Genomic DNA, 12,780 nt, shown 5'->3' on the forward strand with positions numbered 1-12,780 from the left:
CTTCACAAAGTGGCTTATAATCCATCCATCTACATATCTCAAAACATGGCTGATTAAATATAATTTTAAAAAGTATCAATTTCATAACACTATTTTTTAAAAAAAACAGCACAAGAACAGCAATGGCCCAGCATGGATTAAATCAGCTTTCCTGATGCAAATAAAAGTATGCATGGTTTAGAACAGGGACGTCCAACAGGTAAATTGTGATCTGCCGGTAGATCACTGGACCTCTGTGGTAGATCACTGGCTCCCCCCAATGAAGCTCAACAAGTTTGGCTCCCTTAAAAAGAGCTCAACATCTTTGCCCTGCACCCCCCAAAACTGGGGCTTTTCTCTTCCCCCCAAAAATCTCAACAACTCTGACCTGAACCCATAAAAAACAGCGCTTTCTTTCCTAAAATAAAGCTCATCAACTTTGACCTGAACCCCCCAAAAGGGAGTAGATCACTGTCAGTTTTTAACTCTGTGAGTAGATCGCAGTCTCTTGGGAGTTGGCCATCCCTGGTTTTGAAATAATGGATAATTCCTCCCCCCACTTCCTGACTCGCTGCCAGTTATATTACAACTTGGAGTCACCCAATGAAACTGACTGGCCATTAATTCAGAGCAGACAAAGCAAGTATCTCTTAGCAGACTGATATGCCTCACTGCTGAAGATATGATGGTGCTCACTGGCACTGATAGCTTTACAGGGGACTATCCCTATTCTCCATAAATTTGCCTGCCAATGGCTTTTGGCTAGGATATCGTAAACCTTCATGTTCAGAGGCGATGCATCTCTGAATACCACTTGCTGGGAGAGGAGCCTTTGGGGCTTCCTGGAGGCTTCTGACAAAGCACTGAGGGAAGCAGGCAGTTTTCCCTCTCCAATGAGAGGGAACTTTGGTTTGGTCCAGAAGGGCTCATCTTATGACAAGGGTGGGGTAATTTGTTTGGGCCACATTCCCTCGTGGGCAATTTTCTGGGGGCTGCATCACAGTGGTGGGTTCCATCAGAGGCAAAAAGTGAGAGAGCCAGAGTGGTGTAGTGGTTAAGAGCGGTAGTCTCGTAATCTGGGGAACCGGTTCGCGTCTCCACTCCTCCACATGCAGCTGCTGGGTGACCTTGGGCCAGTCACACTTCTCTGAAGTCTCTCAGCCCCACTCACCTCACAGAGTGTTTGTTGTGGGGGAGGAAGGGAAAGGAGAATGTTAGCCGCTTTGAGACTCCTTAAAGGGAGTGAAAGGCGGGATATCAAATCCAAACTCTCTGAGCAAGGCCAGAAGACAATGTGGTGGAAAGATGCATGTGACCAGCCAGGCAAATACCAGAGGTTTTTTCTAGACTCTCAGCTTTCCATGGAAGGGACCTGGAGAGGGACTGTAGGCTGGGGAGACTCCCAAGGGCTAGATAGAAAAGCTAGCCGGCCATATTCAGCTCTTGGGCCCAAAGTCCCATACCCCTTGCCTTACGGCCTTATTTTTTATCTCCTGGCCTTCCACACAGGCTAGCATAACGTTCCCCTAGCAAGACTGCCATCTTTGCTCCAGGGAACCGGGTGCTCTTTCACGTCACTGGCACAGCGTCTCCCTGCCTAAATGCAACATCCAGCCCACATAAGAACACATTCCTTCTGTAGCAAATTTAGAAATGAAGTAATGGGAGGTGGGTGGTGGGGAGAAACGTTTCGCCTGGCACATAACTGGTCCTTGAAACTTGTTGCTATGGAATGGAACAATGCCTGAGAAGGCTACCCATGTTAAATAATACATCTATTAACCAATGGTTCGCTCTGAGCACTCCTATGTCAAGATGATGATAATGATGATGATGATAATTTATTTCTATCCCGCCCTCCCCAGCTGAAGCCGGGCTCAGAGCAGCTAACAACAATAAAAGTAACACAGCAGTCTAAAATCAATTCATTCTAAAATCAATTCAGAATCAAATTAATGGCAACCATTGGGCTAGAGTTCTATGAGGATTACCAAAGGAGGGGGTCAGACTGTGCCTTGGACAAAGGCCTGGTGGAACAGCTCTGTCTTGCAGGCCCTGTGGAAAAATGTCAAGTCCCGCAGAGTTCTAGTCTCTTGTGACAGAGCATTCCACCAGATCAGGGCCACAGACAAAAAAGCCCTGACTCTGGTTGAGACCAGCCTAACATCCCTGTGGCCTGGGATCTCCAAGATGTTTTTGTTTGAAGACCGTAAGGTCTTGCATGGGACATACCAGGAGAGGCGGTCCCATAGGTACGAGGGTCCTAGGCCATATAGGGCTTTGAAGGTTCAAACCAGCACCTTAAACCTGATCCTGTACTCCACCGGGAGCCAGTGCAGCTGGTATAGCACTGGGTGAATGTGATCCCGCGGTGAGGACCCCGTAATGAGTCTCGCCACGGCATTCTGCAACCACTGGAGTTTCTGGGTCAATTTCAAGGGCAGCCCCACGTAGAGTGAGTTACAATAATCAAGTCTGGAGGTGACCGTCGCGTGGATCACAGTGGCTAGGTCAGGGCAAGAGAGGTAAGGAGCCAACTGCTTAGCTTGGCAGAGATGACAAATGTATACTTTACTTTGGATTGACTGCTGCAATGTGCTTTGCATGGGGCTGCCCTTAAAGATGCACTCACTGCTGGCCTCCCATTGGCTATGGAGAGGATGCTGTGTCCTGGTCCGATGCTAGATTCCAGGGAGAAGGGAGCTAGTAGGCTGGAGGGGAGGGGAGGTAGGGCTGCTCAGAAGATGCAGGACTCCAGACAACTTTGAGTGACCAACTTGCTCCAACAAGGGTTGGGAGCTAAGGCTCTGGCATCAAACAATGTCCTCCAAGCTCTACCTGTCCCATGGAGAACTTCAGGGTCTCAAAGGGTTAACCCCCGGCCTGAAGATGGGCAGTCCTCCTCTGTTCCATAGCCTCCCTCCTGGTGCATCCTTTGTGCCGCTGGACCGGTGATGTGTGATGGGAGGCTCAGGAGAAGGCCTTGGTGGTCTACCAGATTCCTCTGGTGGATCCTGTCCCCCAGCCTCAGTCTCAATGGTCCCCTGATCTTCGGGAGCTGCCTCAGAGTCCTGAACCTGATCTTGCTTCTCAGCCACTGCCTCTGCTGCCGGATTCAGGGGTCATCATGACACAGGCAGGTTTTGCAACCAGGATTTCAACCATGGCTGGCAACCGTGGTTTTCCGGGCAACCTCAAACCATCATTTCCTGCAAACTACAGCTTGCTACCATTTTGGAAAGAGAGAACAGCACAGGATGAGAGGAGGGAGGGAGCCCAGAAACAGACCTGAGGCTCAAAGAAGCACAGAGCTAGAGGGAGGGTGCCTTTAGGGCACCTCGTTCAGTCTCCTGCTCAGTGAAAGCAATTCAGTGCTCTAGCATCCCCAACAGATGGCTGCCCAGTGTTTTTCTGAGATCTCCAGGAAGGAAGAGCTCACCATCTCTCTGGGTAATTGGCTTTGCTGTTGAACTGCTCTTACCATCAAGGCACTTTGAATGTTCAACCAAAATCTGCTCTCCTGGAAAAGCAACTGCCAGAAAGGGAAGTCCCGCCTACATTATGGGCCGAGGGACCCTCTAGATACTGTCGACCTCCAACTCCATTCAGTTCCAGCCAAGCTGGCCAATTGTCAGGTATGATGGGAGTTGTAGTCCAACAACATTTGGAAAGCCAGGTCCTGGTTTTCATTAAAGGCACATAAACTCTTAAAATGTATTTGTTGTTTAAAATAGATATTAGATGAAATTATAGAGTCATAAATGTTAAGAAATAGAGTGAAGGTAAAGGAAAGAGGGTAAGGATTTGCTGACTTGATTATGTAAATGGGAATACAAAAAGTGGAGGTGTGAGGAGGTCAAAGAAATAAGTTAAGGAGTTTAAAGTTATGAAAAATGGTATTGTTTTTAATTTTTTCTTATTTTTTCTTTGTTTTTGTATGTAGTTTTTTTTTTATTATTATCTTTGTAAGTTGTATTTCTTTATATATTCTTACTTTTTCTTTTTTGATGTATTTCCTTTTCTTTCTTTTTATGTGGTTTTGTACTGATGTTTTTGTAAAACTTGATAAATATTTTACAAAAAAATAAATAAAATGTATTTGTTGTTTAAATATTTTTTTTTTTTACCTTTTGGCTCCCCAGGTGGACTTCCAATATATAGAAAGATATGTTAAAACAATCACATCCCCCACCCCACATACCCTGGGGAGAGGGGAAGAAGATTAAACCCTTAAACATAGAAAATGGTTTTCACAGACTGTTGAAATGCCAATAAGGAGAGGTTGTCCTGCTGGGCAGGGGTTGATCTACCAATTTCAGTTTCTCTCAGTTTATCATTTTTGCAATCTTAAATTCAGTTCTACACATTTCCACATCAGTCTGCATTTTTTAAGTAGTCTCATGAAAATTGATCAGCAGTTTAATGCAAATCTCTCCTAAAACACACATATTTTATGCCATTTTGCCTAATATATACATTTTTGTAATGCAATGTTTCCTTCCAAGGGACGTGGGTGGCGCTGTGGGTAAAACCTCAGTGCCTAGGACTTGCCGATCGTATGGTCGGCGGTTCGAATCCCCGCGGTGGGGTGAGCTCCCATCTTTCGGTCCCAGCTCCTGCCCACCTAGCAGTTCGAAAGCACTCTTACGTGCAAGTAGATAAATAGGTACCGCTTTATAGCAGGAAGGTAAACGGCGTTTCCATGTGCTGTGCTGGTCGCCAGAAGCGGCTTCATCACGCTGGCCACGTGACCCGGAAGTGTCTCCGATAGCGCTGGCCCCCTGGCCTCTTAAGTGGGATGGGCGCACAACCCTAGAGTGGGACACGACTGGCCCGTACAGGCAGGGATACCTTTACTTTACCCTTTAATGTTTCCTTGCTTAATGCATTTTTAATGCTATTTTCTGTAATATATGCATTTTGAGGCATACTTTACCTTCAGTATATGCATTTTAGTTCACATTATTCGGCAGGAGAATTGCATTGCAAAATTTGGTGAAGTGTCAATTTCAAGGGAAGGCTGCATTTCCATTTGTGCATGTGTTAGAACACATGAATTTGGTAGGTTCGCCTTTAAATGCAAAGTGAGTATCATTTCTCCCCAGTCCTTGCTCCTGGGGTTCATGTTCCACTAACCTGGATGCCACCACCAAGAAGACCATATCCCAGTCAAGTGAGCCTCTGATGGCATGGAGAGGTGGAACAAAGTGCCTATCTGTGCAAGGAAAGCAGAAATTGTATTTCTGCAAGCAACAAAAGAAAACTCTACTAATCAGATCTCCAAATAAACAAAAGAATGACACAGGAAAAACAACAACAGAATGGAAGCAAATAAAAGGATGTCAGAGAAAAAGGACTAGTGTGGAAGGAGCAAACTAGGGCTTGGACATTCAACCAAGGTCAAACAATTTATTTGCTTCATCTCGTGCCGGGGCTCAAGTTCAGCTTACAGCATTCTCTCCCCTCTTCCCTCCCGAATCCGGTATCTTTAAAGCTGCTAGTTTCCAAGCAGAAGACTACTGTTCACCAACCTCCCACCATGTTTCAGCCCTGCCTGCCAGTGACTAACGTGGTGGCACAGCAAGCTAAACCCAATTTTAGCAGCTTGCAGTGCCAAGCAGAGGGTGTGTTGTCAGGGACTGGGGCTGCCTCAAACAGAGAACCGGGTGGTTTCGGCAGCCAGCGAGCTGCCAGGATGGAGGGTACAGTACAGCACGGCTGGGATGCGCAAGACTCGAGGGGACAGAGTGTGCAAGTGTGCTGTTCTGGTTACACACACTCAACCAAGTGTTATCCAGCTGCTTCCACTTTGAGGCTAGAAGCTGTGCTTCCATCTAAAATCAGTGTCGCTTTGCACACACGCCAGACAAAAAGGGGAAACATTTTGCATCCGGTGCACCGTGCCATTCATGTTAAACCCTTTGCAGCCTGAGGGCCACATTCCCTCCTGAGAACCTTCCAGGGGCCACAGGATGTATCCAGAGGCAAAAATGAATGAGAACATTACCATTGCATGATGGGCTCCTTTCTGCAAATACTTACATCACCTCTCTGTCCACCTGCAAGCAAGAAGCAGTATTAGTAGCCAAGGAGGGGGCAAAGCAGAAATGTGGCTGGAGAGAATTTCAAGGGCCAAACACAGAGATCTGGAGGGCCACAATTGCTCCCTGGGCCTGAGGTTCCCCATCCATGTTTTAAACCATGCTTATGCCCCACTTCTTTTCCTTGTCCCATAATTCACCAGATCTCCGATTTCACACCATCTATCATTTTACCATACATTCATTTCAGCAGTGTTTGAAATTAGCCATCCTGCACCAAACAGCTCCGTCCCTTGTCATCCATGCACAAATGCCTGCAGGGAGCAAGTCTCTGTGTGGACAGTTGCATGTGCAGAGGCTTCCTCCGGTCAACCTGGAACCTTGTGCAATCAGGATTCCAAGTCAACGCGCAAGCATTGCGCATGCAGCTGTGTGCAGAAAGGACCTCTGATTACAGAAGTTCATGCTGTTTGCGCTGGGGTAAAGCTAACCAGAGCAGCCCCTGCATGTCAGGAAAAGCATGCAAAGAAGACTGCTGCCTGTTTCTATGCAGCCAGCTGCAGCCGGGGGAAAAACTGCTGTTCTTCAAAAGACAGCAATTTCCAAAACAAGGTATTACTGTGTCCTCATGGCTCCAGAGACATTTGCACAGGAGGTCACAGAGACATCCCATGAGCTGCTTGCCAATGCCGGCCAAAAATCAAAACCATTTGCAAACAATGCCTGGCCGGTTCAATTGCTGTGCCTGAAGCAAACCTTGGCAAACCACACTCCAGCAATAATTATGAAGTGAGGTATTCAGCTCGCATCTGGCACTGCTCTATCAGGAATTCTAGATAGCACAGCCTCATTAGGACTTTTGTTCCAGGTGGTGCGCTCCACGGAAACCACATCTGCGCTCACTCCTACCTATCATGTTGCACCCTCCTCTTAATGCATTTGAAAAACACAATGATCACAAGGTCCTCGCTTTGGCTCTGATCACACACCCTCCACCTCCAGGGAGAGGTCTTAAGTCACAAAGGCTGCTTGCAGTTGAGTCTTAAAAACCCTTTTCAGTTTCCCTTTTATTTCCCCCACTCCTCAAAAATATGGATCAAGGCAAAACAAGGAATGATGGGAGCTGGCCTGATGTTTGTGAACAAGAACTCAGCGGCAGAGAGCATGTTTTGCATGAAAACAGTTCCAGGTCCGATCCCAGTTAAAAGGATTAGATAGCAGCTGGTGATGGGAAAAGGCTCTTGGGCTGAAACCCTGGAAAGCTGCTGCCAGTCAGGGCAGAAAATACAGGCTAGATGACTGAATAGTGTGATCTGGGAAAAGAGAACTTTCTATGACCAACAGGGGCCAGGGTAGATTTAGAGCTGTGTGTCCAGCGCATGCACTGGGCGTTGAGCTGAGCAAAGCCTGATAAGCAAGGCGCTGGACTTTGGGAAGGGGGCACGAGGCTCTGACAAGGTCCTCCTGTCTCCTTCCCAAAACCTACTTAGCACTTTCCCAGCTTTGGGTAGGAGGTGGGAGGGCTCTAGGACTCTGCCAGATCCCCAAGCCTATCACTACAGGGTCTAAACTCAATTGGAATGGATCAGGCATAGGCAAACTCAGCCCTCCAGATGTTTTGGGACTACAACTCCCATCATCCCTAGCTAACAGGACCAGTGGTCAGGGATGATGGGAATTGTAGTCTCAAAACATCCGGAGGGCCGAGTTTGCCTAGGCCTGGAATGGATGGATTCAGGTCCGAAAGGCAAAACTTGTGTCATGAAGCAGAAACAATGGCTCTGCAACCATCTTGCCACCAGGTGGAAGGAATAGGGTGTCATCTCAGTAGGGCTACATCTGGTGGGGGCTGGTCCATTACAGCCCTGCTAGGTCTCAGTGGTTCCCTTGTAGAAATCAGCACAGAGGAAGATGGGGACAAAACTAGAATTTGTTGTCATTGGCTCTGGCTTCCACCTACTGTTTGGGTTCCCTGCCCCCAACCCCGCCAGTCACAATGGGTACCAGCCACTACTTCACAATTGCAAGGGAAGTGTACCTCCCAGATGATGATCTTACCCCACCAGTGCTGGGTGTTTGAATTTCCTCCATGGGAAAGTTTTTGGTGGTCAAAGAACAGGCAAAAGGAAAGGAGTAGGACAGCATGTGCTTTCCATGCTGAAGGTCCCAGGCTCAGTCCCTCACATTGATGGGATGGGAGTCTTCCCAGACAGAAGCCTTGGAAAGCTGCTGCCAGCCAGTGTGGACAATACCAAGGTAGACTTGGTGTAAGACAACTCCCTACTTTCTCTCTGTTTAGGACTTATCCAGATGGTGTAAAACAACTACCACCAGATTTTCTCCATAGCACTGTACTTCAAAATTTAACATTAAAGAGCTTCCATTGCTTTTACAATGTGTATAGCATTTCTTCTCACAATGCAAATCCATACATGCCTTGTACCAGGCTTGTATCAAATTCTAGTCCTACTCAGAGTAAACCCACTGATATTAAGAAACATGACCAAATTAAAGTCATTCATTCCAATGAATTACTCCAGATAGAAGTTGGTTGGATATGATCCTACATCTCATTCAGTTTAATGAGGCTTATTCCCTGGTAAATGGGCTTAGGACGGCCGCACTGGTTCCCTGATGCGAAAATTAGTGGATAGACAACAAAAATTGCTTCATTGCAGAATATGATGGTGCTGATGAGTATTCAAGCACTGGAATTCTATGGGGTATAAATATATTTTTTAAAAACCATCTCTCTCTCTCTCTCTCTCTTTCCCTCTCCACTCCAAGTTTACAAAATAAATCAGATAAATGCACATATCATTAACTTAAGTAGCCTCAGACTCTGCACATGAAGGCTGTGAAACATTCAGCAGCAGCAGTTGTGATCTCCTATCTGTCTGTAATAAATGACAAGGGGTCCGATGGCAGCGGGGGGAAGGTTAGCTCTGCTTCCCGCAGACTGTTGTTGCAATTAAAAGAGAACATCTGGAATGGCCTATTATCTGTTCACTCTGGGTGAAATACATGCAAATGCCGTGGTGAGACTTCGCTAACGGTGAGCACTGTTTTGTGAACAATGCATGCCGCAGCATTTTGCTGGACACCACAGACAGTTGTCTCTTAAGCCCTGGACATGACACTGTGAATGACCGGAGTATTTTCTGCACCAAAACACACCAGTTTCTCAGATGGCAGTTCTAAGAATGCCTTATTGCAAGTGAACCCGCTTGAAAACAAAAGGGAACAGCGGGTCTTAAAGTCAATTCAAATCTGCACTGACCACATCAAGACGATCACATCCTAGGCATGGTACATTTCATCACAAAGGGATTTTTATCACAAGCATGGCATTTCATCTAAGAGGGGTCCACTTCCACTAACACATAAAATATGTCACCAAACCAACCAACCAATCTAGAGCTATACCTCCTGGCATGCTGCCACAAACAAGTTTCATTATGTATGCATGGGGGTGAGTGGGTGGACAGGCACACCGTGGGTGGGGAAGAGAGGAAATCAACAAGAACTACGGTCTTCATCATATTCCCAACATGAGCAAATCCACTCTTTCTTCCAGGTCAGCTGCTTTCAGCATTGGTGACAAATTCCAGAGGAGCGGACGTGTTTGTCTGTTGCAGCAAGAACAACAGAGGTTCCATGTCCGCTATACATTTAAAGCAGTATCATACCACTTTAAAGAATTATGGGGACTGAAGTTTTTTAAGGGTGCTGAGAGTCCCCTCACAGAACTGGAATTCCCAGAGCTCCCTGGGAAGAGGGCTTGGTCGATCAATTGATGAATCCCTCTGGGAATAGGAGCCAGAGTCTTGCGGGACAAAAAGACTAACACATTTACTGTACTGTAAGCCAGAGGTTTTCAACCTTTTTGGGTCCACGGCTCCCTTGACCAACTACATTCTTTCTGAGGCACCTCTGTGGGGCTCAGGATTCCAGTTATATCACCCCTTGCCTGCAGAGCTGGCAGCCTCTCGCCCTTTTTCGAACACCTTCCTTTGTGGTGTGTTCCCTCAGCCTCCTCTCCTCTCCCCTTGGGAGTCCTCTGGGCAGCCGCAGCCGCCGCCCCTGGTCTCTGAGCTGCCCCTCCTGTCCCAAGAGAGGTGCCTCTTCACACTGCCCCACAGGGGCCTGGGAAGCCCCTCCCCCCGGCCAGCTTTGGGAGCTTGTAACCAGAGCTGCAAGCCTTTGGGAGGCAGAGACACGCAAGGACATCAGAGGAGGGTGGGAAGAAAAGAGGGACAGGGGCCAGTGTTCCACACGACACCCCTGACCATCATTCAAGGCACCCCAGGGTGCCACGGCACACTGGTTGAAAACCACTGCTGTAAGCTATTCATGCAACTGGCTCACAACAGCTTATCTTTTGCAACTGGTCTAGAGGTCCAAACAGAGCTTGTTCTAGAACTGGTGCCATAAAGAAAGAAAGCTGCCCTACCAGCTCAAACAATTTGTCCATTTATTATCTATTCTCCCTTTTAATCTACTGAATTTAACCTATTAATGTTACCTATCATCACTTACCCCTATTATCTAGATTCTCTATTATCCCTTTTATCTACTCTGCCAGGAGTTCTCCAGGGTATTCTCTACCACCTGGCTATACAACCCTTTTACCTAGAAATCCCCCAACCAAAAGCTGAGACCTTCTGCATGCCAAGCAGGTGCTCTGTCACTGAGGTATGGTCCCTCCCCCTCAGCACTGAGCTATGCTCCCCAAATCATGCCGCCTATTGAAGACACACTGTGTGCAAGTGCCGTCAACAAATGCCTGCTATGTCCAGCACCACCTTATTAGAACAGCCCTGAGTCTCTTATTTCTGAAGACATGCACTTCTCCCCTGTGCCCTGAGCAGTCTGCATTCCTGGCACAGGAAACACAATGCTCTCCCAACTGTGAGAACAGCACACCGGGCACAGACTTGGTTTTTTGCGCATACCAATGTGCCGGCACAGGCAGCCCATGTCTGGTGTGGGTGGGTGGGTTTGTTCCTGCAAGAGCTGTCCATGCGCTAAGTTGTTCATTGGACCCACCTTGGGAAACCGTTGCTACCTACCCAAACCCGTGTGATGTGCGGTGCGCGCGCACGGGGCACATGATGGATGCTGTCTGGTTTTGTCTGTCTGCTTCTGTTTACACAACATGCCCCTTCCCCGCCCCGCAGGAGACGGCGGTCGGAGCAGCAATCCAAAGCACCCGAATTGGAGCAAGCGTAGCAGCGCACCTGCTTTTTGCGCGCACAAACGTCCCGGGTTCGATCCCCGGCGCGTCTCCGGATAAAGAGTCCGCAACAGAGCCGTGGCCAGCTAGTGCGGACCCTGGCGAGCTAAAATGCTCTGCACTCCCTACGAGGCAGCTCCCGCCGTTTTGTCCCTAATGCGCGACCGAGACGCGCTTCCCAGCCCGGGCTAATCCCAGCCTCCTCCCGCCCCGGGCTCGGATCCTGCCTCTCCGCGCGCCGCCCTCACCTGAAGCTGCCTCTTCGCGGCAGCCTGCTGCCACCTCCGGAGCGCCAAGCACGGGCGATCGCGCCGCCGCCGCCGCCTCCTCCTCCTCCTCTCGCCGCGGGCCCGGCCAGGGCTGCTGCTCCTCTCGCGCCGCGCCGCCACTTGCACGGAATTGGCGAGGCGGGAGAGGCGCCGCGCGCGCGCCGGGGGCGGGGGAGAGCGAGGGGGCGGCGCGGCTTTTGCATACGCGGCGCTAATTGGCTGCTCCCTCGACTTGGGGCACGCGGCGAAGGGGAGACGGGCGCGCCTCGGGCGCCTCCGGCAGCTGCCCTGCGCGTGACGGAGAGCAGGGGAAGGACGCGCGGGCGGGGGAGGAGGAAGGGCCTGCGAGCAGAGGAGTCCCCAAGGGGCGGCACGTGCCGGCTGCCCTCGCTGGCAGGGAGGGAGGGAGGGAGGGATAGGGTCCCATGTGGGATAGAGACGGAGAAGGGGCTGCGGGGGAGGAGCGCGGGGAAGGAGCCCGGCTGAGCCAGCTTTGCACGCACCACGTCTCCTGCTGGATGTTGTTGTTGTTTAGTCATTTAGTCATGTCCGACACTTTGTGACCCCCTGGACCAGAGCACGCCAGGCACTCCTGTCCTCCACTGCCTCCCGCAGTTTGGTCAAACTCATGCTGGTAGTTTTGAGAACACTGTCCAACCATCTCGTCCTCTGTCGTCCCCTTCTCCTTGCGCCCTCCATCTTTCCCAAAATCAGGGTCTTTTCCAGGGAGTCTTCTCTTCTCATGAGGTGGCCAAAGTCCTGGAGCCTCAGCTTCAGGATCTGTCCTTCCAGTGAGCACTCAGGGCTGATTTCCTTCAGAATGGATAGGTTTGATCTTCTTGCAGTCCATGGGACTCTCAAGAGTCTCCTCCAGCACCAGAATTCAAAAGCATCAATTCTTTGGCGATCAGCCTTCTTTATGGTCCAGCACTCACTTCCATACATCACAACTGGGAAAACCATAGCTTTTACTATACAAACCTTTGTTGGCAAGGTGATGTCTCTGCTTTTTAAGATGCTGTCTAGGTTTGTCAAATAATAATAATAATAATAAAATTTATTTATACCCCGCCCTCCCCAGCCAAGACCGGGCTCAGGGCGGCTAACAACCAATAATAAAAACAAGTTGATTAAAATGCAATAAAAAAAACAAGATTAAAATACAACATTCTCCCACCTTGCGAACGTTCCCCTTTCCCTCCAACGCATCTCTCCCCCCCCCATTGCCGTCAGTGGGGGAAAGGGAGGTGGGTTG

The 12,780-nt window shown here is 49.0% G+C and overlaps 1 protein-coding gene and 1 long non-coding RNA gene across 3 annotated transcripts in view; both read right to left on the reverse strand.

Moving 5' to 3' along the window:
• The window catches only part of LZTS1 (leucine zipper tumor suppressor 1), a 43,348-nt gene extending 31,765 nt beyond the window's left edge, over positions 1-11,583 (reverse strand). The window contains exon 1 of one of the 2 annotated variants that reach the window (XM_081890964.1): positions 11,505-11,583. The gene's annotated coding sequence lies outside the window, so the exon portion shown is untranslated. The remainder of the gene's footprint in view (positions 1-11,504) is intronic. The other variant, XM_081890965.1, reaches the window with a different exon arrangement.
• The window catches only part of LOC309358321, a 59,375-nt gene that overhangs the window by 34,398 nt on the left and 12,197 nt on the right, over positions 1-12,780 (reverse strand). The window lies entirely within an intron of this gene.

The sequence above is a fragment of the Podarcis melisellensis genome, assembly GCF_964234715.1.
Source record: "Podarcis melisellensis genome assembly, chromosome: 15".
NCBI classification, from domain to species: domain Eukaryota; kingdom Metazoa; phylum Chordata; class Lepidosauria; order Squamata; family Lacertidae; genus Podarcis; species Podarcis melisellensis.